At 53.4% G+C, this 7,966-nt stretch overlaps 1 pseudogene; it reads left to right on the top strand.

Moving 5' to 3' along the window:
- The first annotated feature begins 275 nt into the window (after nucleotides 1-275).
- LOC136992943 (olfactory receptor 14A16-like) lies at nucleotides 276-4,404 on the top strand (annotated as a pseudogene).
- Nucleotides 4,405-7,966: the final 3,562 nt, after the last annotated feature.

Below are 7,966 nucleotides of genomic sequence, written 5' to 3' on the forward strand. Positions count from 1 at the left end.
GTGTGACTGTCAGAGCTAGTCACCCCCATTCCCCTGTGCCCACTGCTTTACAGCGGGACTGACTCCAGTGGAGCCCATGGGCAGAGTTCCCTGCTCCCCACAGCACACTCAGGCAGGGCAAAGCAGAGCTCAAGCACGGGAGCTGCACAAAGATCCTCTCATTAAAGAGAGAGGCAATGTGGGGGCTTGGATGAGGACTGCAACATTTGGGGGTTTCTTGGCTTGAAAAGTCTTTCCTAACTTCTCAATTTCCTTTTTTCTTTGAGCAGTCCCCCATGCGCAGAGATAGCAAAATGTCCAACAGCAGCTCCTTCAATGAGTTCCTCCTCCTGGCATTTGCAGACACACGGGAGCTGCAGCTCTTGCACTTCTCGCTCTTCCTGGGCATCTACCTGGCTGCCCTCATGGGCAACGGCCTCATCATCACAGCCGTAGTCTGCGACCACCACCTCCACACCCCCATGTACTTCTTCCTCCTCAACCTCTCCCTCCTCGACCTTGGCACCATCTCCTCCACTGTCCCCAAATCCATGGCCAATTCTCTCTGGAACACCAGGGCCATTTCTTACTCAGGATGTGCTGCTCAAGTCTTTCTGGTTGCCTTCTTGTTAGGAGGAGAATATTGTCTTCTCACAGTCATGGCCTATGACCGCTATATTGCCATCTGCAGACCCCTGCACTATGGGACCCTTATGGGCAGCAGAGCTTGTGTCAAAATGGCAGCAGCTGTCTGGGCTAGTGGTTTTCTGTATTCTGTGCTTCACACGGCTAACACATTTTTCCATACCACTCTGCCAAGGCAACACAGTGGACCAGTTCTTCTGTGAAATCCCCCAGATCCTCAAGCTCTCCTGCTCAGAATCCTACCTCAGCGAAGTTGGGCTTCTTGTGGTTAGTTGCTGTTTAGCTTTTGGGTGTTTCATTTTCATTGTGCTGTCCTATGTGCAGATCTTCACAGTTGTGCTGGGGATCCCCTCTGAGCAGGGACGACACAAAGCCTTTTCCACATGCCTCCCTCACCTGGCTGTGTTCTCCCTGTTTGTCAGCACTGGCCTGTTTGCCTACCTGAAGCCCCCCTCCCTCTCCTCACCAGCTCTGGATCTGGTGGTGGCTGTTCTATATGCGGTGGTGCCTCCAACTCTGAACCCTCTCATCTACAGCATGAGGAACAAGGAGCTCAAAGATGCGCTGAGGAAAGTGATTTCATGGACATTTTTCAGCAGTGGTAACATTGCCATTGCTCTCCACAAGTGACTCCCCCTGTGTCCCATTCCAGGACTGAGCTCTGTTTGTTCACTTTATTTTTATTATGACTATTATTGCTGTTGTTATTATTATTTGTCACCATGTTGCTACAGAAATGCTTGGATTCATTCCACCTTCACTGAGACTGCTCTGTCTCACCTGGTGCCCATATAAAATTTTGTGCAACACTGGGTCAGAGCTGACTCCCTCACAGTATCTCTGTAATAAAGTAGGTTCTACCCAGTGCAGTCCTTGAAGGATGTCTCTTCTTCCAAAGCTGCTCTCCCTTATGCCCTGTCCCCAGCACGTTTCCTTCGGACAACCTTGCCCACCCTGCACGCTGGTCCTTACCCCAGAAGTCCCCCCCAGACAAGGCTTCATGCCCAGCTGGAGGACTGGAAGTCCAACTGTGAGCCCTCGGAGGACAAGCCCTCTGCTGGTCCTCTTCAGGGCTGTCAGGGAGCATGCAGAGGAGGTCCTGGGGTCATCTACTGGGCCTGTAGATCCTCCTCCCCCATGGGGGCCCTCAAGCAGGGTGCCTCAGTGCAAAGATTCAGCCCAGCTTGTTGCTGCATGAACAGAAAGGAGAAACAGCCCCAGGAAACTCCTCACACACCCAGCCTCTCACACCAGCTATTTCCAGCACTGCCCATTCCCCATGGTCCCAGTGAGGGGTGATCTCTTAATGTGACCAGCTCCATCTGCCTGCTGGGCTCAGCACGTGTGTGGAGGCAATGTCCAGCCCTGCCTGGCCTCTGCAAGCTCAGACCTCAGCAGACCCCAGAGCATGGACTTCTGCTACCCCAGGGGACAGGATCAGGGCTGGGCAGAGTCTGGGGACTGGTGGGAGGCTGCCAGGCAGGAGGGCCACGGGCAAAGTGGCAGCAAGGGCTATCATGGGGACCATGCTGGGGGTATGTTTCCCCACCCCAGAATGCACCCTGTCCTGTGCGATTCCTGCACAGTGGAGCAGTGGGGCCTCGTGCAGGGCACCAGGGCAGGGCCAGTGGAGGGATGAGGTGCAGATGGGAGCCACGACACTCCAGAAACTCCTGACAGTCATGGAGGGGACTCACTGCTGCTAGCAGCGTTGGGGGTTTCCCAAGGGCTACAGCCACCAGCACCACCTGCCAGAACTCCCAGACCAAGCACAGATGGTCAGTGCCCAGCACTGCAGCTCACAGTGCCCCCGGTCCTGTGTCACTGTCTGAGGAGCACCACCAGGTGCATCACTCCCAGCCTGGGTGTGGAGAGGAGCTGCTGGAGGTCTTCGCTTCTCACGCCTGTTGATCCCCGTCTCTGCCCTGGCATCGGCCCACAGGCTGTGCCATGGGTCATGTCATGTTTCCATACATTCTCATCTGAGACCACATAGGGATCTGCAGCACATAGCTCTGCTTGCAGCTGGCCACCACAGCCTGCCTGCATGGTCCCAGGAGATCCCAGCAAGGCTGTGCTTGGAGGCGAGACTGTGATTGTCCTCAGTCAAAGCAGATGGGATGGTCTGGCTGGGGCGAAGGGGAGGAAAGGACAAGAGACAAAAAAGGAGAAGATGCAGTAAGGGAAATTTCAAATGAGTAAAATGAAAAATAAAGAAATGACCATGGTAGTTGAGTAGCACTGGGGCAGGGGACAGGAAATCTTAAAAAAAAAAACTCTCATGGAGAAAGCACCTACCAACCTGATCTAACTGTCAAGTTAGCCCAGCTCAGAGCAAATCATGGTCCTGGAGATCTCTGGTGGTCCCTCCCAAACCAAATCCTCTAGGAGGAAGGGGCTGGAAAGTAGAGTGTTGGGCAGGGGACACTATTGTGGGTTTGAGGCCTTGCTGGCCTTTGTACGGCCTGATCAAGCCTGTCCTCAGAGTTACACAGTGAGTGAGTTCATCCTCAAAAGGAGTCTCTGCTCCATGGACAACAGGAGCCAAAGCAGTGCCGGGGTGCTACAGAAAAGTTCTCAGGAACACACCAGGCATTCAGGCCCTTTGACTGCTGAGGTGTCCCCAGACCGGTGCTTTGCATCCTGGGTCTGAAGGGCTGAGAAATCTTTAGAGCCAGAGCAGATCGAAGTCATCCATCCTGGACTCACAGGTTACAGGGCATCAGCAGGGCTGTGCTGGGTGCAGGGAGGGAATCACTGTCCAGGGCATGAGCAGATCCCCCTCTGCCCTCCCCTCTCTCTTCACACCCTGGAACAGAGATCATGTTTCCCATGTTGGCCCTCCCTGCCGGGCTGTATTCCCAGCTGGAAGGGATGCAGGCTTCACACTGGGGAAATGCAGAGAGCCCAGTCTCATCTAGAGGAGCAGGGTCCCACTACACCTGCTGGGTGGCCAAGGCTGCAGGCTGCAGACCCCACTCTGTTCACTGCAGATCTCCTGCCTGTGGCTGCAGGGTGCCCAGCAAAAAGGCAGGCATGCCTGGGGCTCTTGTGCCATTGGGCTGGTGGCCTTTGGAGCAGCCTCCGTCTGTAAGGGACTCAGGAGGTTCTCTGCCTCCATGTTAGTGGCAAAGTTCGTGTCCCAGCTTCTCTCTGGAGAGCTGAGGATTTCATTCTCTGAAGAAGGGGAAGAAGGAAACCCTTTTGTCCATGGGATCACCCCATCAACCCTCTACTGTTTTCTCCTTCTCTATCACCCCAGAAGTCCTTTGGCAGGAGCATTTTTTGGTTTCTGACCCTCTATCTGACTCTGCTTTGAGCAGCACGTTGCAGTACAGGCCTCCTGTGGTCCCTTCAACCTGAATTATCCTGAACACCTATGATCTCAAGCCCCGTTTCAAGCACAGAGCAAATGTCTCTGGGACAGGAGTCCTTTGTGCTTTATGTGACCATCTAAAAGAAGGCAGGTGAACACCTCCTCCTCCCCATTGACTGTAAGGGCAGCCTGGGAGGCACTGCCTCAGGCATATCTACATTGCTCCTGAAATTCTTGGCATCCACCTTTAACCACCTGAAAGGCCATTGCCTGGAGGATCCCCTCAGGGGGTGAGGTGAAAACAACACGCTTTTCTCTGGTGTGATTTCTGTACCTCTGTAGTTTGCACCTCTAAGTAGATGGTGCCATCCTCCCCCTTGGTTTCTTGCCTGAAGCTCAGACTGGATGGGGATGTGAATGTGGAGGTTGGCTGTCACTGCCATGACCGTGAGATGGTGAAGTAGTAAAAGGAATAACAGAGTTACTGCCCTGGACTGCAGCAGAGAGGATTTCATTTTGTTTAGGATGGAGTTAGGCAAGCAAAAGCACAGCTGGAGCTGGGCTGGAGCTGGATCTAGGAAGGGATGGGGAGGGTAACCTGAAGGACTTCCGTAAGGACATTGGCAGCACAAGGCAGCCCTCCATGGAAAATGTGGTGTCCCTGCTCAGTGGGGCAGGGGACGTAGTGACAAAGAGAGGGGAAAGGCTGAGGAGCTCATTGCCTCTTTTACCTTGTCTTTTCCGGGTCTTGTCTACTGCTAGGCCTCCCTGGCCCCCCAGTACTTTGGCAGCATCTGTGTTAGCAAAGCCTCACCCCTGGCAGAGGAAGATGCAGCTGGGAAGGACTTTTGCCCAGTGGGCACACACAGGTCCACAGGATCAGACGGGAAACACCCCAGGGTGCAGGGAGAGGCGGCTGGGGTCACTGCAATGCTGCTCCCAATTGTCTATGAAATGTCAGGGTAATCAGGGAGGTTCCTGATGACTGGGAAAAGGCAGACATCGCAGCCATTTTGCAGGAGGGCAGTAGGGAGGATCTGGGAAACATCATCTTCATCTCAGTCCCTGGGAAGGTGATGCAGCAAATCCTCCTGGAAACCATCTCCAAGCACGTGAAGGAGAAGGCCTGGAAGAGGCAGCATGCGTTGACCAAGGGGAAATGGAAAGCATGCCTGACCAACCCGATTGCCTTCTACCATCAGATGAATGGCTCTGTGCACAAAGGGAAAGTAGGGGATTTTATGAACCTTCCCTTTAGCAAGGCCTTTCACACAGTCGCCCAGAGTCTCCTTATAGGCAAATTGTTGATACCTGTCCTGGATCAATGGACCATTGGGAAGGTGGAAGATTGGCTGGACCATCAGGCTGAAACGCTCTGAGCAGTGGTACAAGTTCCAAGTGGCAGCCGGTTACTAGTGGCATCCCTCAGTGACCAACATGTGGGGCAGGACTGTTTAACACCTTTATGAATGGCCTGCACAGCGGATGGAGCGCACTCTCAGCACCCTTGTGGCCAATGCATAAGTGGGGGGAGGCCCTGGGCAACCTCATCTAGTTCCCTCTGCTTTGACCAGGGCGACTGGGACTAGATGATGTCCAGAGGTCTCGTCCACCCTAAGTGCTGTGATTCAGTGTATCTTTCCCTGGAGGGCTCTGTAAAGAGGGAAGAAGCCAAGGAAGAAGAAAGGCCAGAGAGGCAGAAGAAGAGAACTGAAACATGACAGTTTAAATAAAGCAGTTCCTGAGAACAAGGTTTCTCCATTCCAAGTGTTGGTAGCAATTATATTTTGATGAATAATGTGTGTGTATATGTATACATATATATTTTTTGTCTTGATTCAGTTGACCAAAGAGAGAGGCTATTGCTGCCTGAGATACCTTGGGGTAGCTGTGTTGCCATGTGGTGCTGGAAATTTTGGAGGTGGCTCCTGCGGGACCTTAGCTGGTTACTAGAAAATGTATCTCAGAACCACTCAGTTGAGACAGCTTAGTTCCCTCTTTGGACGAGAAAGGGAAGTGCAGAGAACTGGACTGGACAGAGACATCTGCACTGATGGGGTCTGGCCTGGGGTGAGATCAGTCTCCTCCTTGTTGTCAGTGAGCTCCCTTCCTGCCCCGTTCTATGTGTCCTGCCTAGTTATGACGGGGGAATGAGAGCTGCCAGAGAGGGACATTTACACCTCTCGTAGATAATCATCCTCTGATGAAACAAGGGACAATGTTGTAACTGGTTTCTCTGTATTGTTTAGCGAGGGACCATCACTGATTATTTTAGTTTATTGGAGTGAACATTTCCCAGGAGGAGGGAGCACAAGGGACAGTGAAGTTCATGAGCTCAGCTGGGCCTCTGCTCCTGAGCAGGGCCAGGCTCCTGGGATGGAGGGAGCTCATGGCAAGTGGGCAGCACTGCCCAGACACAGCTGTGTGCAGGAGCAGCTCCTCTGCAAAGAGCAGCAGGGCTCCGGGCACTGCCTGCTGCTGCTGACATGAGATGAGACAAGGCAGAGAGAAGTGCAAGGCAGTGTGGAGTGGGAGGACAGAGGAGAGCTGCTTGTGGGGGAAATCTTCACAGCCCCTGACACGGTAAGTCTCTGGCTGCAGGGCAATGCTACTGAGGTTCCTGGAAGGGTCTTCTAAACCTACTTCATCCCATGACTGATAGTTTTTTTAAGGATCGCTCTCCTTTGCAGAGGAGGGGGAAGTGATTCAGAGCAGGGATCCCCTGCCACATCGTCACAGGGACAGGGCATGCTGCTATTTTCTCCCAAGGACGGCTGCAGGGCTGTGAAGCTGGGATATGCACACAGGTCTGCCCAGGGCTGTGATTCAGAGCAGTGTCCCTGCACTGCAGAGGAAGGTGCAAAAAAGGCTACTTGAAAGGCAAGGAGCTTTCCTTCTAGGGCTTTCAGTTTCCTAATATTGGCAGGGAGAAAAAAGGAAAGATTTTTCTGATTTGGCAAGGATCTGGGACTCACTAACCTTCCCTCCCAGAGATCAGTAGGTCTGTGAGAAAGCTCAGCAAACCCTTCCAACCCCACCTCCACCTACAGCAGTACCAGAATCACCTTTATGGACTTATCAGGGCTAATGTGACCTGCTGCTGAGGATCTGTGAGCACAGAGATGCCCCTGGACAGTGCCCTGATCTGGGAGGTTTCCTTAGGGCAGAAGTGAGCACACAGCGTGTGGGATGGGGTCTGTGAGCACTGACTGGGAGAAGATGTTGGGACAGAGAAAGAGCTGGCAGCAGAGACAGCTCCAGGTAGCAGAGATGGGCAGGGAGTGAGAGGGAAGTGCCAACAGAATCATCATGGGAGGATGGATTTGGGTAAGTCATGGTCAGTGGTCAGTCCCTCCGATGCAGACACCTTCCTCTGAGCAAGCTCCCTGTGTCTCCTCTCCCCATGCAGCAGAGCCTCTGCCCTGACAGCCATGGGGTCCAGGGCATGAGCTGCCTTCTCTGCAGCCAGACCTCCAGCTGAGGAGAGGGGTATCTCTCCTGCCTCAGGCCCATTTCATGCTACCCCACAAAGGGGCTGAGAGCGACTGCTTTGCAATGTCTCCATCTACCAGGTGGCATGGTCAGCTGGGTAAGGTGAAGGCTTTCCCGAGTGCCCCGTCTGTCTCTCTCCTTGCCTCCCTCGGCAGAAGGATCATGGTGCTGCTCCTTGTTTCCCCTCCTGTCCATGCTGCTCCTCTTCTTGCTCTCGGGCTCTCTGGGGTGGGAAGTTTCAGCTGCAGTTCTGACACCAATGCCGCAAGTTGTGCAGCAGTGGGGTCTGCATTGGAATGAGGTTGCCCCAGCCCCCTTCTAACCTGTGCGGCTCCAGGAAATGCACTCTGTAGGGTGGGGGAATGAGCTTGTCACACTCTTCATCACTCTCTCCATATCTGGGCTGAGAAAAGAATTTGAAAATCTTTCCTGTGAAACTAAATCCCTCTGCTCTTAGCTTAGTCCAGTCTCTTTCTGAGAGGAACGTCTGAGTGTGATTGTCCTTTAGCTGAGAGAGGTGCAAGCACAAGGCAG

Source organism: Apteryx mantelli, chromosome 11, assembly GCF_036417845.1.
Source record: "Apteryx mantelli isolate bAptMan1 chromosome 11, bAptMan1.hap1, whole genome shotgun sequence".
NCBI lineage: Eukaryota > Metazoa > Chordata > Aves > Apterygiformes > Apterygidae > Apteryx > Apteryx mantelli.